The sequence below is a fragment of the Rhamphochromis sp. 'chilingali' genome, assembly GCF_963969265.1.
Source record: "Rhamphochromis sp. 'chilingali' genome assembly, chromosome: 7".
NCBI lineage: Eukaryota > Metazoa > Chordata > Actinopteri > Cichliformes > Cichlidae > Rhamphochromis > Rhamphochromis sp. 'chilingali'.
The window spans coordinates 20,630,280-20,648,336 of NC_137934.1; the positions used below are offsets into that span (position 1 = coordinate 20,630,280).

General features: G+C 41.5%; 1 protein-coding gene across 3 annotated transcripts in view; it reads right to left on the reverse strand.

Moving 5' to 3' along the window:
- The window catches only part of plxnb2a.1 (plexin b2a, tandem duplicate 1), a 241,960-nt gene that overhangs the window by 199,994 nt on the left and 23,909 nt on the right, over positions 1-18,057 (reverse strand). The window contains exon 1 of one of the 3 annotated variants that reach the window (XM_080887370.1): positions 14,135-14,159. The exons of the other annotated variants lie outside the window; for them this stretch is intronic. The gene's annotated coding sequence lies outside the window, so the exon portion shown is untranslated. Of the gene's footprint in view, positions 1-14,134; positions 14,160-18,057 lie in introns of those variants that run through there. 3 annotated transcript variants of the gene reach the window in all.

The window sequence follows — 18,057 nt, forward strand, 5'->3', positions numbered from 1 at the left end:
ATAAACCGTAAGGAGGCATGATAAACTGAGTCAATCTTATGAAGACACTGGGCGGAAGCATTCATATACAGCAGATCACCATAATCTAAAACAGATAAAAATGTAGCATTTACAAGACGCTTTTTTGTCTCAAAAGAAAAGCAAAATTTGTTTCGAAAGAAAAATCCCAATTTTAGTTTGAGTTTTTTCACAAGATTGTCTATGTGAGGTTTAAAGGTCAGAGAATCATCAATTAAAAAGCCAAGATATTTATACGTATGCACCACTTCTATGAGGTTTCCCTCAAGAGTGGACACCAAGGGGACAGTTTGAGGAGATCTCTTCATGTTTGAAAACAACATTAGCTTTGTCTTTTCAGCATTGAGAACCAATTTCAGCTCCAGAAGTGTGTGCTGAACCACGTCAAAAGCTTTCTGCAACGATTCTATTGCCTTTTCAAAGTTTGAGCCAAAGGAATAAATAACTGTGTCATCAGCATAAAAATGCATACTAGCATTGGACACATTCTGTCCCAAATCATTTATATACATGATGAACAGCAGAGGTCCTAAAATTGAACCCTGTGGCACCCCAGTGTGAATATTCAAAAGTTCTGAGCACAGATTTTCACATTTAATGCATTGAGTCCTGTCACTCAAATAATTAGTAAACCAGGAGACAACATGTCTAGACAGCCCCAAAGAAAGAAGCCTATGCTTTAAAATGGCGTGATCCACAGTGTCGAAAGCTTTTGACAGGTTTGACCTGTGGTCCACCTCATGAACTGCAGATGCCATCTGAGCTGATTTTCAAAACTGTACAGGGACAAACCCGCCTCTTAGTGTCCTTATAGTTCAGCAAAAGGCCCGTATTTGTGACTCACCCCCTCCCATCAACTTATGACTTCTGTTGAGGAAAAGACTGCGATGCAGAGCCCGTACTGCCAATAAAGCCTCAGTAAAAAGGACAGAAATTGAAGTTCCTCTGTTGGTAATTTAGCTGCTCGGTGTATATTTCGATCATATTGCTGCTCTTTTGAGACCTCTAACTCGGCAGTTTCAAAACAATTAGACCAGAAAAAGAGCACAGAGACAGATGCAGCGTAGCAAAACAACCATAATAGCAATTATGCTAACTGTTCTTCCATCTCTGCAGTTTACTGCCGAATGCTCCCGAGGTTTGTGGAACTAATTCGATGAATCACGTGTGACTGGAGGTGTCCAGTTTTTAGTTTTAATCTCACGCCTGCAGCTCATTTCTTAAACATCAAAGGATCTGGATCCAACACAAACAGCAGATTATTTCACAAAGCTGTTTAGTGTTGTCGTGAAAGAGTTTTAAGGTTGTTGACAGAACTTCTTTGCCGACTCCCCACTAGCAGTCAGACCACGTCTCCTTTCCCTCTGCAAACAGCTGACATCTTGCTTTGGATGTGCCGGATGTGTCACTGATAAGGACCAGCAGTGTGGTCTGTATTCAGAGCTTCCTGCTGGTATCAATCACTGTCAGGATGCTTCAAACCCACTAAGCTCCTGTTCTCATGGGTTCTAGAGATCACAAGCTGCAAGTCATCTAAGAACAGGATGTGACTGTTAAAGGGCTTTACTGCCTGCTTCCATTCACACACACATTCCTGGGTTGTGCGTTGCGAGTTATGATGTGGCTTTTATGAAAGCTGACACATTTACATAGTGATAATATCCTGTGACAGTTATTTAAAGTTTCCTGCAGGTCTTAATTCATGGCAGGACATTAACTTGTTCAGTGGCTTTGCTCCTCTAAGGAGCAAGGATGTGCCCGAGCAACCATCCAGATGTTTAAAATTTCCCTGGCCTCACTCGTCAATCACGGAAATACCAATCAGCTAAACTAACTAGTCATATCTGATTTGTGCACATAGTTGGTTCAAATGTGTCCATCCCAAAATAGTTAACACTGCACCTTTGTGGTGAGAATGTTTAAACAAGCAAGAGGAAAACACGTGCACCACGAAGTTCTGCAGTTCTTTGTTTTTCCACTTCAAACATCTGTATGTCAGCTGTGTGACTACTGAGTACCAAATCAATCAGTGGCAAATTTCAGTCCCAGAGCCTCAGAGAAAGACCATGTGACATCACTTCTGCAATGTGTTGAAGAACAAGCAACACACAAACAGGGTGTGGTTACAGGTGTGGTTACACTTTTCAAAACTCAATGGAGACAATGTCCAAAATACAAAGGTGTCCATGGCAACAACTAATCTGAGGAACCACCTGGTCAAACACAAAATACAACAAAAAGATGAAGAGAGTCCCACATTTGATATTCTAGTTCAAAGTCACCAAAGGACCTGCAGCTGACTTCAGCACGTCTGTTAACAACGTGTAAGAAGCAAATGATGATGAGCTTCTGAGACATTAACAGCTTCATCGGGATCGTCTTCAGGAATTCAGATAGCTGGTTAAGCTATTCTTAGAAAAAAGGGACTTTTCACAATGACATTAATCCACTCGACCCCACTGCTCAGGTGTGCAGGCTTTACCTGCAAGGAAAGAAGGCTGCTGCTAACATTAATCAGTCTAATATAACTATGGGTGCGTTCAATGTCACTCACAGCACAAACATATTTCACTGATCTTTAAAATCAATGCATACACTAGTCCATTTGTTCATGTTTTTGTGGAAAGGAATTCAATTCTGCTTTTTCTGTGCAGGTTTAAGGAAATCTAAGCCATGAGTGAAGACCGACCAATCACAGACCTTTCCAGACCAGATCACTTGAATTATATTAAGTGGAATAAAGAGGGGGGAAAGTAACTGCAATTGGCTAAGAAGAGGACTTTGGAGAGTGGGGTTTGAAACCAGCAATTAGTTATTTTTCTTAATTTGTGAGGCAACTTCACCGTGGTTCATTTTAGGCCTTTTCTGGAATATTAACTACTGCAGATTTAACCAAACTCATTGGAGCTACAGCTACCAGATTTTTAATGTGTGGAAGCATCATTGTATTACTGTTTAAGAAATCATTTTATGGTTGCACTTTTAGTTTGAGTCTTTACTGTAACCTCACAAATTAAGAAACCAACACTCTACTCCCCTCCATCCACTTTAGATAAAAAATAAATAAAAATGTATCAACCTTCTGCAAACATTTTCAAGTCCACTCCACTGAAAAACAGAAGCACAGCAGTTTAATACCCCTGCACCAAAGCCATCGCTTTCTCAATCACATCACTTTAAAAAAAAGCCATCAGTATTTGAAAACAGTACCAGTCAAAAGAGCGTCCAAACATGTGAAAATTAACTATGTATGAGTACACAAGTATAATCAGACTTGCTTCGGGCTGATTAGAGGCATGAGGAAGCATGCTAGTCTGAGTCCAAATGTGTGCACCCTGCTGCTGGGAGCCGCTGTTTTTATCTTCCGTGCCATCGTGCTGTGTCCTCTCCTGAATGCCGAATGGATTCGGGGGAAATCACTGTGGAAATCGCACTAACCGAGATGACACAGAACATTAAGAAACTGCCAGGCTGCAGGCTGCATCTCAACCCATCACTCCTCCTTCACTCATATTTACTCAGTTTCACAACCGTAGGCTGACTACGGGGAACCCATGGGTTCAGACCATCTTACACTTCTTGACATTTTCTCCTCACATTTTCATCTCCTCTTCTATTTGCCTTCCTTCTCCCAATAATCATTTTTCTCCCTTAATACACTTCTGGTTTGGCATCGCTCCGACTGCTGAACATCATATTTGCTCCTCCTTAATGCCAGCCGTCTATTTTCCATCTTCCCTCTACAAATCCTTCTCTCGGATGTGGTTCTTGCATATTCCTCGATCAGTGTATCCAAAGTGTGTGGCCTCTATTTGAAACTTCAAATAATGAGTATAGCACTTCTGATATCCTTGAAAATGTATTGTTCATTTAGATTTAATCAAAGCCTTGCAAAAAACTAAGTGTGGTAGATTTATCTGAGTACTTAACTCTTTTTTTCACATAAAAAAGACAGTTTATAAAGTTCACCCTGTGATTCAGGAGCTTGTAGAACTTTTCTAAAAGACTGTATCAGTCTAACCCACACTTATTTACAGCTTTGCTTCAGTTCAATATTTCAATGCATATTCTTGCAATCATGATACATAACAAAGGAAAATATAACACTGACTACTCTGTTGGGAACGAGCATTCACTTTGTACCTTATGTGATATGCGGTCCACATTATAGAAGAATTCATGGACATGCTTAGATTAGTCCTCCAAAACGCGAGAGGATGGATACACACCACTGAGCAGGAGACACGGGAGGGAAAGCACACACACCGAGTGCAACCTAATCTCCTCTTACTGGCTGAAGCTTCTGCTTTATTCAATAAGCTATGAGCTGCTGTATGATGGCACTCAGCTGGACTGAGGCCAACATGAAGAAAGTACATGTGATGCAAGAGAAAGAGTGAGAGGAGTAGTTACTGAGATATTGCTAAATGTATCCAGTCGAATGCCACTTATTACTTATTGGGGCAAAAGTGAAACAACGAGTGACCGATCACTGCACTTCCATCTATCATCGACACTCTCCTATCATACAGGCTCTCGGCGGGATTAGAAACTATTAGGGCTGTCAATTACATGCTAAAATCAGATTTACAGCCCATATAGTGTCCTAGAAACTATACTAGCTCACATGGAGCAAAAGAGAGGGGTGTGTGCACTGATCTGCTCTGCAGTCTATCACAGGGTGAACACAGACAATTATTCAAATTCAAATTCAAATTCAAATTTTACTCATAATATACTGAAATATGAATATGGCGGATGTTAATTACTAATTTGGAAACGCTGAGGCAGACGTGCCACGAACTGCAGTTCCTCTAATGGCCACTCGAGGCAACCTCCCCACAGACTCCCACGTTAAAATTTCTAGCTTTACAACAGAAACATACATATTTACAACATGCTGCAAAAACTTGTTCTTCTGTTAAAACTTTTATGACAACTTGCCTGATGATGCTTTGATGAACGTGCTTATTGAGACTGACATATGTCCGCCATGCAATAATAGTTAAAAATTAGAAGCTAAGACATGGCGGTCGTTTCCATCTTTTATCTACAGCAGGGGTCTCGAGGGCCGGTGTCCTGCAGTTTTTAGATGTGTCCGTGATCCAACACAAATGATTCAAATGGCTAAATGACCTCCTCAACATGTCTTGAAGTTCTCCAGAGGCCTGGTGATGAACTAATCACTTGATTCAGGTGTGCTGACCCAGGGTGAGATCTAAAAGCTCAGACTCACCTCTTCCGTTTTCCTTGCCCTTTCAGCTCAGATTGCACTACATATAAACAGAGCAATTTATACCAAAACAACCATGTTTGTTTTGGTATAAAACATGGAAAAATTAGCATTCCTCTGGGATTCACGGAGTCCTCTACCACCAGGACGTGCGTTCTTTACTGACCAGTTTTTTTACTGGGTTTATAAAGACTAGAAGCGTAAATGAAAACTTCTGACTGTGGGCAGAAGCTGGAACTGATTTGAGCCCAGGCCGTCTTTTCTGGATTACACCATTTTTATTTCATCTGTTCAGCCCTTAAAGAACGCAAACCTGCCTGTTACATGTGTTGTTCTCCGCTGATCACTCTGTGGGGGAGCGAGAGAGCGAGAAAAAAAAGACACATGTCCAAATGAGCCAGAAATGAGTTTCCAACGCTCCCACGAACACTTCTTTGTTGTCTGATAAACGACTAATACTGGAGGTTAATAGGAATTCACCAAACAACTCGTTCTGGAGGTTAATGGGAATTTGCCAAAATGACTAAGCCTCAAGGTTAATGGGGATTCCAGTTCAGGGCTGCAAACAGCTGAGAGGATAAATTGGCAAATTTGCTACGGAGGAAATTACAGTTCCAAAGGCGCTGAACCGAAGCGTTTTTTAATATCACCTGGGAATGAATTTTAAGAGCAACATAACAACGTAAATAATGAAAACAAAGCTGCTCCATCAGCCGGCTGTTTATAAGTAACGACAGATTTTAAACTGCAGCTACAACCGTTAGGATATTGACTGTTTATAAAAGCAGAGGGGATGCACATTTGTTCTGCCATCTTTGCTTTTTATTAGAGCATTTAAAGCACTTTAAACTTAATTTGATTTAAATCATTTTCTGAAAGCTACTTAGTGAAGATGGGAAATTGCACCAATAAACACACAAAGCAGCTTTACTGGATGGCTGACGCACACTCATCTGCACTTGGAAGTGCCAAATGCTTCCTCCTGCTCTCAGTTTAACTCATCAGATGTGAAGAATTCCAGACGAGAAACACAGATAAAATGCCACGGCACACACAAACATATTTGCACACATGCACGCATGAAGCACAGACCACCTCAGGAGGGCTTCTCATCACCGCTCAATCTGTCAGCCTGACAGAGAGACGCATAGTTTGTCTCTGTAATGCCAGTACAGAGACAAACTGGTGTCTAGAGGGAGTCCTACAACAGGTAGACAGATGAGTGATGCATAAAGCACAAACAATCTTATCTAAAACTTTAAACTGATCATTGTTCAAGCTGGAAAATATGAGAGATGGGATAATTCAATCATCTAATGCAAGTTTCAGTCCAACAAAAGGCACTTCTCAATACTCTATTTTGCTAACAAACAGCTGTTTTGCTGTGTTTTTCCTTCGTGTTGTTTGTGTCATAAGCAGTGAGTCAGTGATTTGCAGCTTAAGATTTCAGGTTTAGTGGAACCGAAGGCTAAACAGCACTTCAGTGGACCTGCAGTCTGGACTATATTTAGGACGTCTAGACATCTTTTTACCTGCAAATCACCAAATGAATGCTTTCAACTGAATTATTTCATGTGTTCACACCAAGTGGGAAAAACAGCTCCACATCCTCAATTTAACTTAAAATACAAACTTCGGGTTAAAAACACCTGGACTCGAGTTTCATCAAGCTGCGAGAACAGGGACAAAAATGAGATGCCTCCAAACTGCTTTTTCACTTTTCAGAGGATTGAATGAAACTGATAAGAGTTCAGTTCAGGCCTTGAAAAAGAAAAAAAGAAAAAAGAACACAACCTTTACCTGGTTTACTTCATTCATTTTAGATCTTCTCTTTTTACCTTTTCATCCATTAACAACCTCCTCGCTCTTATTGTGAAAGTTCAGTTGCTGCTAACAGCCATCCCCGACGAACACCATGTCATGGCCAGGTCACTGCTGTGCTTTGACCTGGTCATGGAAAGCATTTAGCTGCTTTCCAAAAATACCGTCCCATTCTGTTGTGGACTACAGCTGGAAACAGTAGCTCTTGTTCTCTTCTGTAAAGGAGCAGGCTCACACCACAGGCTGTTGTGTGGAGAGAAAGGAAATTACTGTTCTCTCAATGAAAATGCTTTGCTGATGCCAGGGGTCAGAGAAGAAGTGTCAGGCTTCTTGAAGCTGATCAGAAAGCAACAGTAACTCGAACAACCAGTCATCCCAAGTATGCAGAAGAGCATCTCTGAATGCACAACAGGTTGAACTTTGAAGCAGATGGGTGACAGCAGCAGAAGACCACACCAAGTGCCACTTGTGTCAGCTAAAAACAGGAAACTGAGGCTACAATTCACACAACACAACTACCCAAACAACACAACTACCCAAAATTGGAAAATGGAAAAGTGGATGATAACACACCATGTCACAAAGCTCACATCATCTCAAACAGTTGCCTTTAACATGCAGATGACTTTGCTATACTCCAATGGCCTCCACAGACAAAAATCTCAGTCCAACAGAGCACCTTTGGATTTTGGTGGAACGGGAGATTCACATCACAGAGGCGCAGTCGAAAAATCTGCAGCAGCTGTGTGATGCCGTCATGTTAACATGGATCAAATCTCTGAGGACTGTTTCCAGCACCTTGGTGAAGACTTAGGGCAGCTCTGAACACAGTATTGTGAACGGCCAAATAGATAATGATCATTACCATCTATGATGCACCAACTGGCACATCTTTACCAAATAATCAGTATCAACTCCTTGCTCTGGCTTTTTTGCTTCAGACTGATCACTTGCATACATCACAGAACCTAATCTAGTTTCTGAGAATCATCAGCACTTTTACTGATGCTGGAAATCCAGTAACAAATCTTTCCACGGTCTTCTTTTCTGTGCCCGACTCTCGACGTCTTTCCAACAGGCTACGCGTCAAGTAATTAACATCAATGACTTATCTGTCAGAGGCACACGTGGGCATGAGACACTGACTGTCAGGAAGACAACAGAGAGAGACAGAAAGACAGAGAGAAATAAAGAGAAAACAAGGCTCCATCAGCTCCATCCTTAAACTACTGATAGTGGTTCTGTAGATAAGACTATAGTTAAAACCAGCAAACTGCGACAAACTATGTCTTTAAAACTGTGTGTGTGTGTGTGTGTGTGTGTGTGTGTGTGTGTGTGTGTGTGTGTGTGTGTGTGTGTGTGTGTAGGTCTCTGAAAGGAATTTCATTTCCAATACACAGTCTGCTGAGGGTCCAATTTCCTGAGCAGTGTAGCGGAGCGCTGTATCTGGAGTGTGTGTGTCTGTGTGTGTCTGTGTGTGTCGCAGCAAGCCAGAGTCCGAACCTCAGCAGCAGCAACCAAGCAAGTGATGAGCATTGCTGGGAAGAGGAGACAGAGAAGCAGAAAAAGTGAGATGCCGAGGGAGGCAGGAGAAGGAAGAGGCAAGAGACAGCGGAGAGTACAGAGATGGGGAGCAGGCTGAGGTGACTAAAGAGCAAAAAATGAGGACAGTGTGTTTAATGGGAGTGACAGACCAGAGCCTCTACACCTACCAATCACTGCGCGCACACACACAGCAGGTGAATCGTGTTTTAGTGAGCTGAATAGCAGCCAGACAGCTTTTCTCCAGCATCAGAAGCTTCTCTTATCTGCACGACAGACGCTCTTTTCTGCCGTCCTCTTAACTACAGCTGCACTCGTGCACACAGCTCGTACTGTCCTTCTGTTGCACAAGAACTAATTATCAAATCAGGCAGCGGCTGTGTCATTTACTGCTGATATGATTAATATAAAAGCTGCGCATGTGGATTAGTCAATACTACGCTTCTCTGCATTAGTTTTATTAAACTCGGGGCTATTTGTTAGTGCTGTGTTGCTTATTATGTGCTTTTAAATGCTGCTCTAATGCATTTCTCTGCATTATTAAAAGCACTTTGATTCGCCCATGTGTTTGAAAGCTTGTACACACTTAAACTTGCCCTGAATTACACCAGCAGTTCAAGTGAAGACCCAGAACAAGCTTTCGTCTCCGCTTTTTCCTCGTTTGGTAAATTTGCTCCTTTTTTTAGGTGACAGATGAGAACAAATTAATGCTGACTCATGAAAAGCATCTCTAAAGACTAATCTAAAGATAATGGGCGAGCAGCCACAGGCTTGTTTTTGTAATCCAAAAATCATCATTGAAAAAGAAGAAAAATGAACTCGCTGTGCATTTTCAACACATTCTTCCCAGTGCTCTACTCTGAAATAAAGTTATTCTGACCTGAAGTTAAAGTTAAGCAACCCTGCTGTCTCAGAGGCACGCACCAGAATGATACACAACATAACAAGCTATAGTACAGTCTAAGGTGCACCTCTGAAAATATTTTAACTGGAAAGTACTCAGAGGTAAATAATAGAGCAGTCTCTTCTCAGCAGAGCACTACATGCTGCATAATTTCATTAGAGTGGTCCTCCAGATCTCTAACACCAAGACCTGCAGTCCAAAACGGTAAAGTTTGAGTTTATACCACCAAAGAATGAGTCTCACTGGAGAGGACAGAAGGGGTGGGACTAAACATAGGATAAAAAGTCTGAAAGTTTGTGTTTCTTTGAATTCTTTGTGGTAACAATGTTTCTTGGCTATAAATCTCATACTGTTGGAAAGTTTATCTCCTCTTAAATGGCACCAAAAATGCCTTTTTGTAGTTGAGCATGTAGGTTGCACTAATATAAAACTTGCCAAATCTTCTCTGCCAATGCCAAACAGCTTCTTCTGTTATTTATTGGACTGGATGATTGAAGTCTGTAGAAACTATTTATTCATTGAACAGACAGGGACTTCGGTAGGATGTGGAAGAACCTGCAGCCTGGCACCTCCTCATGCTGGTCAACACCTTGGTCATACACTGCTGAGGGATGGTCTCATTCTTCGACCAGCATTTGTCACAAGCCAGTCAGTCTGGTTATGTTGTTTACAGAATAAGCCGTTTGCCATAAGCAGCGAAGATTTGGCAAGTTGTTCATGGACGCAACCCACAACTGCATTTCCCCACAACAAAGAAATAATCGACCAAACACAGATTTCTTTACTTTCTGTGCCAAGTTTAGATGTTTAGCAGTGACTGAACATTTTTAGCAGACAATCAACTGCAGATTGCGTAAAACCTGCTAAAATAAGTTGCCAACCACTTGAATTATGGCACTTTAGATGTTAGTTTGTGGCTGGGAATACGCCCCCTTGTAGAAATGCACATGAACAAGCAGATAGGCATTTGCTCCTGTTATACTGTTTAACCTTCACTTGGAGTCTGCCTAGTTGGTGCACTGTAGTTTAGTCCCCTGTCTGCTCCTAACAAAAATAATAAAACAAAGAAACAGGCAAACTGGCAGGCGCTCAGATGTCGGCATAGAGTCTTGTGTTCACATTCTGATGAAAAAAATGTACATCGCTCAGATCAAAGCAGACTTTCTCATACTGGCAGAAGTTTAATCTCCAACACTGATGTAACTCTGACCAAAATGGGAGAAAAAGAAATTAAACAGTGAAATTGAAAATCCAGTCTGCTGGTAGACGGGGCACGCTGACAAACGCCATGTACATGGGTTACAGAACTGAAGTAAAACACACCAATCATATCACCATTTGGCTCTGAGACTTGTTGGTATTCGCACAGTGCTTTAGCTCTAATAGTCGTGCTGATACTTGTTTACATCGCTTACATCCAACTGCCGCCTTCTGCACCGCCAACCACTGGACGGACTGAACTCCATGAGGTCTCAGATGATGACCCCCAACCCTGTTTGTCAGAGAAAAGCAAAAACGCAGTTTTTGATGTGTGGCAGTCAAAATATATTTACCTTTTTCCCCTCTTACTGCCAAGACTTTGGGGAATACATTTGGAAAAAAAAGCAAAAATTTGCATGTTCTGAGAGCAGATGGTTGGGGGCGGAGGTATCACCACCAACCGCTGTGACTCGGGGTTCAAACATGCATACAGCTGCAAGCAGGAGCAATTTTGCCCAAACAGCAACAAGACAAAGGTGAAAAATAGGAAGAAACTAAAACCTATTAGTATTTCTAAATGGGAAAATGACCAATCCACTGTGTCGACCAAATACACAGATACTGATGGATTTACCTTGTAAATGGCTGCAAATATTCCACAGGTGCTACAAACACTCCAAGAAACATCAAAAATCACTCTTAAAAACAGTCCGGTTCCACCCCTCACTCAGCACATCCTGTTTCAAAACAGCAAGATGGCGACAGTGAAAACACTCAGCTCCAGGCTTCAAAAAAGGGACCACCAACATGTGACGTCATTGTGGCCATTTCCATCTTTTACACCATCTATGTAAAAGGCTGAGAAAAAGATGAATGGAGATTATTTGAAACTGTGGATCATACAAAGCTATTAGTTGAAAATAATAGGTCCCTTCCGAGGATTAAAAGCGGGGCAAAGCCTTCATACGTCCCACTGTGGTCCAAATCCTGATGAAGAATCATTTGCGGTCTGCAGACACATGGTAGAAATGTAAAGACATGAAAATGACGGGAGAACTGCCAGCGTCGGCCTCAAAAGCCTTTTATCAATCAAGAATCCCACTTTTAAACTCCTCGCTCTAACCTCCTCTGATTCCGCACTCCTGTCTGTTTCACTTTCGTCATGCCTTCGCCCTACCCTGAACATTTCTTTCTCCTGACACAACTCTTTCCTCCATGACTGCTCTGATCTGTTTGCTGCAAAGTTTGGCATTAACAACAGCTGAGTGCACATCAAATATTCGATGGAAATCCATGAAACACCTGGAGATCTATCAGTGTCTGTGTCTGGAAAGATAAATCAGAGTAGAATCGAGCACATATGGGCTTCTGGAGGCAGATAACAATAGTTTTATCTCTGCAGTTGAAGCACACAGAAAATACATTGTTAGAGAAGTTTAACCACTTTAATCCATTACCAAAAAACATTTTCCAACAAAAAAGTACAAAACACAGAATTTAAAACTGAAACATGCTCAGAAGTAGAGCACAGAAGATTAACACAATTGTGTCATTTCCAGAAAACTCTTAGTATCATCATAAGAATTGTTTTTATTAACACCATTCAAATGCTAACAACTATGCAGCTATGTGCACTTTTAATTGTAATGCTAAAATCAGAATGCTAACTAGCTTGTAATACGAAAAGCTTCTGATATTCCAGATTCAAACTCATCCATCAGAGGAAATGATGCCATTTTGCGATGTCAATGATATAGCGACGTCTTGTGTTGACATTCTCTGGGTTGTGCAACAACACAAGACCAGAAAGAGAGCAGCGTGTCTGCCTCTGATGACGATTTAGTACTTTAAAAAGCTACTTTGAGGAAGTTCACCAAAGAACAAAACTTCTGTCTTGCAAAATATGCAAAGAAAAGTTTTCCCAGCTCAGCTGACCACTTAAAGCAAAAATATAACTCCATCAACTGCACCCGAGTATAGAAACCAGCTCAACTTTGACAAATCAACCACAAATCTAACCAGCCCTGTCAGCACCATTTAGTGCAACATCCCAGATTTTACTGTATGATGGGAATTTGTGCAGCTCCTGAAGAGTTACAGGGTTAAGTTAAGTTTAATAATAATGATTAAAGTAAGCAGTTAATCTCTACTTCTATTGAAAAGTTCCATGAAAATGCCACCTAGACTACTTTTTTTCCTTGGCTAAATGCAAATTTCTTTAAATGTCATGATGCAATGTTGAGGCTATGCCACTCACCCCAGCAAACAACCCTCCCTGGAGGGCGTAGAAAGAAAGCCAAGCACACATCACGATAACGCAATAAAGTTGAAGGGGGAGATCAAACTTTCACACATTTATTCATTTAAGTCTTGGCAAGAAGGCTACTTAAACATATCAAAATGACAATTTCAAACATGAATACCATCGCAAATATGTTTTCATCTGCATCTAAAGCAGTTCTGCTCAAACCCTCACTCATCCTGCTACGTTGCTCCTAATTCTTCAACCGTGATCTAATTTAAACCCAGAGGCGTTTGTTTGGGAGATTTCTGTAGCTGAAATGGATAGAAAACAGACATTTGCCTAAGAGGTGGAGCTTGTTTTGGTAATATGCAGGAAACCTCACACTGATATGAGACAGACTCACCCACGAGCACACCCAGACAGCGGTGTGTACGTCTGTGTCCTTGAGAAATAACCCTGAAGCAAATCTGTGTGTTTATCAGTTGCTGGCATTGATGTCCTCCTGTTTGGCAGCTCCCTATCCCTCACACTCACTCACACACACACACACTAATGAAATGCAGCTTTAGTATGCCATGTCTGCCTCCCGTGGAGTCACACACATGCTATTTCCCCATCTACATCACTCACACATTTCCATTTCAAACCCCGTAACATTGACACGACCTTGAACTCGAGCCATTCACACCACCCTGAATTGCTTCCCTCTGATTATTTTTATGCCAATCAGCTTTCAAATTCAGCTAAATATTGTTGCCGCATTAATGCAAGATTCCAGCTGCTCCACACTTTGGTTTAACAGGAGGAGCAGATGATGGAGGGGAAAGGACCATATGCATCAATATGCTGTTAGAGTAACTTATCACTCAACCCATTTTTTATGCTATATGTCCTCGGATACAAATTCATTTTCTGAATATGTAATGGAGATATTTTTAAGCTAAAACTCGCCGCTTCCCAGGTTCCACCTCCTCTGAAGTCAGTTTGAGAACACGTATCAGGACAGGACAGCTTTTCCTCAGTGTTAGTAATGTAATAGACCAGATCAGCTATAAAATTGCTTGGAAACACCGAGTCCTGGCATTCATGTAGACCTTACTCCACACACTGCCCACTAAACTTGGTAGCAGCACTCCCCAATGGCAGCGGCCTCCCAAGTCGGACCACAAACCTGTCAAACTCTCTCAGCAGCATCTCGAGGAGCAACAGAGAGCTCAAGGTGTTGACCGTGCCTTCAAAACTCCTACTTCTCTCTTCAAACAGCGATTCTCAGGATGGACCCGCTCCAAACATCCTGATGCCAGAAACCACAGGACGCCATTAAGAGGTCCTTTTGTCCTTGAGCCCACAGGTCACAGCTGTTTTGATGGCATGATCTACAAAATTTTAAGCAATTGGTTTTATTGTTGTGGCTAATCAGATCTGCTAAATACAACTATTAGGCAGGCATCGTGTGTGTTTTTAGGGGTGTAACTGTTCTCCAGATGCACAGATTTGATGGTTCTCTTGGCGAAGGGAACGAGTATGTAATCGTCTGTTTGTTAGCAAACAGACGATTACAGTTTTCAAGATGGCACTGTAAAATGTTGTGTGATGGTAGATGTCAATAACAGTTCGAGTGGATTTAATTTTAGTGAAAAATAAAAAAAAATCAGTTCAAGGTTGAGGTCACACCAAACATGAAAAATCTGTAAAAACCTTCTAGACAATTCATAAAAAATTTGTAGCTAATAAACAGCAGAATAATAGACTAGGCCTTGGGGGACCTTGACCTTCATAGTTAACACTCAAGGTCACAGTTCACCTTGAAAATAAAAATTTCAAGAAACCACATTGAGTATTATGTCATATGAAAGGGGGTGGAGAGAGCGGTACAACGCGCTTTATTTTTTTCCTGAGGGTGCTTGTTTGGATTTTGTTACCTTTTCCAAACTTTCACACAGAACCAGCAGCTCAGGGTTTGAGCAATTCACAAGAATTGTGAATTGCTCAAACCCTGCTCACTGAAGTATCTTTTTCCACATTTTTAATCAGTCTTCAGAACATCTTCCAGCACAAGACTGCAACATGAAACCAGTGAAAGTCATTTAAGCGTAAGGTTTAACAAGAAACTGAGAAAATTATGATTTCTCGTGGGAGTAACAGTTAAAAAAAAAAAAAAAAAAAAAAAAAGCCCCAAAAAAACTGGAGAATGAAAAATGAACAGCCGCAGGGACTCAAGGTGGGATTGGACAATTAATCAAAAGGACTTCAGTTTTGAAAACCAGACATTACAAAATAAATAAATAAAAATAAAATACACTAAGGCATATCAGCTCACACCTCCTTGCGCCAGTACATGCTCGGTGTACTTTTAAGACCACGTCCTTCTTTCTTTGTCATTTTTCCATTTATCGTTTTCTCCATCACCTTTTCGTCATGCTGGCAGGATGAAAGTTCCAGCAGGCCTCAATGTCATTCAGCTGCCTCCCAATGGAGCCTTTTTTCAACTTCGCCGTCGTTCAGAACCAGAAACGAGGCCAAATTAGAAACCTTGGCATCAAGAAAACCTCCAAGAAATGCACAAGGCAGGAAGGGCATGACCAGCCGATTATCAGCAACTGAACTTTCAGAATAAAAGTACGCGATTGCCCAGCAGTTCATCCACGACAGCTGGTGTTTATCTCTCAGATAGATTTAAGAAATAATTATTGAATGTACTCGTGTGGCCATAAAAACTTTGTGTGGGAAATGCTAAATTTCACATCTCATCTCTATTCTGACAGCAAACAACACGCGTGTGTTCAGCTCATAAGCGCCCAGCGGTTTTTCCACAGTAGTTCAGTCGCTCATTTACATCCCACACAGTCTAAAAATATTCATCTTCCTTTCCAGTTTCACTTATGCAGCTAAAATGTTCATTTAAATACAAAAGAGCTGCATACATTGTTCATCATTTATCATATTTACTTGAAGGAAGCGGCTTAGTTTTCATCGTATTGGATGTAATTCTGTTGAGCTTGTCTTGTGTTTTTAAAGAGGCTCTCTAAGCTCTTGTACACTTTGGATTTACATATGTGATTTATGCTAATAAAGAATATTGAGAACATCTGTGAAAAAAACTAAACAAAACAAACCATTTACCTGCCACCCATGGAGGCAGGTGAAGATTTTTGTTTTAGCTGGTTTACTCTGAGCAGGCTGGGATGGCGCCGGTGTTTTAGTAAGTCTGGCTGTTTCTGCTGTGAATGACCCGTAAACCCGTCATCCAGTGCTGACATGACCGAGACGTCCTCGCATTCCTCCACAATCAGACCTGCAGCCACGAAATGTCAACACTCAGCCGCCCGCTGCCTCTCTCCCTCTGTGTTTATCGCTCTTCCCAACCAAACGCCTCTCTAATTGACACAACATTAGGCTTGCTCAAGAGCAAGATGCATGTAGAATATTTATCAGAGCGGACACAGTCAGCCAACCTGGAACAAAAGTCAACAACCACTCGGATTTTTTTCTGGTAAACTATCACTCAAAATGTCACTCATGGGAGTCTTAATTAAATGCAGTATATATGCTGCCAGATTTTGGGGTTTTGAAATCTTTTGGTGAAATGCTCCTTTCCTTTCTGGTTCTAAGCATGCTTTCTTTATTAGCTGGGTGGAGTAGACCTAGTTCGTCATCCACTATGAAGAGAGGAGGGTGGGCTGCATTAGAGAGGCTGGAGAGATGAGGAAATAGAAGATGACAAGGGGGGGGAGGAAAAAGTGCTGAGGAGAACGGGTGGGAGGTTAAACGAGGAATGAGAAGAATTTAAAGGGATGATGAAAGGGAATAAAATGAGAGCAAATGGATGAAATAAAAAGAACGACGGAGAATAAACGCAGAGAAAAGTGAGGAGGAGAACCAAGGTGGGGAGCTGACAGAGGGGCGTTTCTGGCAGTGAGCACTTTCCATTACAGGCAAAATAAAGTGATACCATATGACTAATCACCTCATAACTGGAGCAGGACACACACACACACACACACACACACACACACACACACACACACACACACACACACACACACACACACACACACACACAAACAGAGGGGGGTGAAGTACAAGAGGAGGAGGAGAAAAAGAACAGAAAGTTGAGATGGAGCAAGAGTGAAAGAGGGGAAAGGGTGGAGGAGTGGGCTCATTCGCGGCAGACAAGCAGACCTGCAGGAAATACCAACTGATGTGAGGAATCACAATAACACACAACAGGAAATAACAACCGAAACAGAGCAATAAAAACAGCTTTTCTGGAGACTGCACGGATAACAAACCAGAGGAGCACGCAGAAATCTGTAATTAGCTTTGGCAAAAATATACTCTGTGCTAATTGTGTTTACTACAGCTGTAAAAGGTCAGCACGTGTGTGTGTGCGCACATTTCTGGTTCATCTGCAATCAGCTGAAGACCTGAAACAGTCCACTAATTATAACTAATACGCCAATCAGCAGAGGATTAATCATGAGCTGTTTTCACAACTGAATAATTGAAATAAGGAACTAGTTGCTCCCTCCAGTCCATCACATGTGGTGGAGCCGCTACAAAATTTCTGAACCAAAGCAGCTCTCGAATCAGAAACTGCAAAGTGCCTCAAAGTTATCCAAACCCATCAGCTGGCTGAGAAATCTTTAAAATTATATTGAATTTTAAAAAACAAAAACAAACGAACAAACCAGACAACAAGAGTTTTCTGATACTTAATGGTTATCTATAAGAAAACAAGAGTAATTAAGTGATTTTTCTGTTACCTCAGAGTCCGTGTCAGTAAGAATGTTGATAACTGAATCATTGAGACCTCATACAGGCCTACAGATACAGACGTGTTGAAACCCAACTGGAGACTAATGATCGAAAGGTTATTTAAAAAAATAAAAATAAATAAAACAACAACAACAACAACTCTGTGGGTTGTGAGTGGCTGCTACAGGTCAGTGACCCCCCTGTAACACTACTTGTTGAATGCTGTCATTAGCTACAATTGGTTGCGAGGGCATATCGGTGGTGCACTGAAAATCCTCCTCACGATCGCGTCCATCTCCTGCAGACTGCTGCGGACGTCCATGGTTATCATGTATG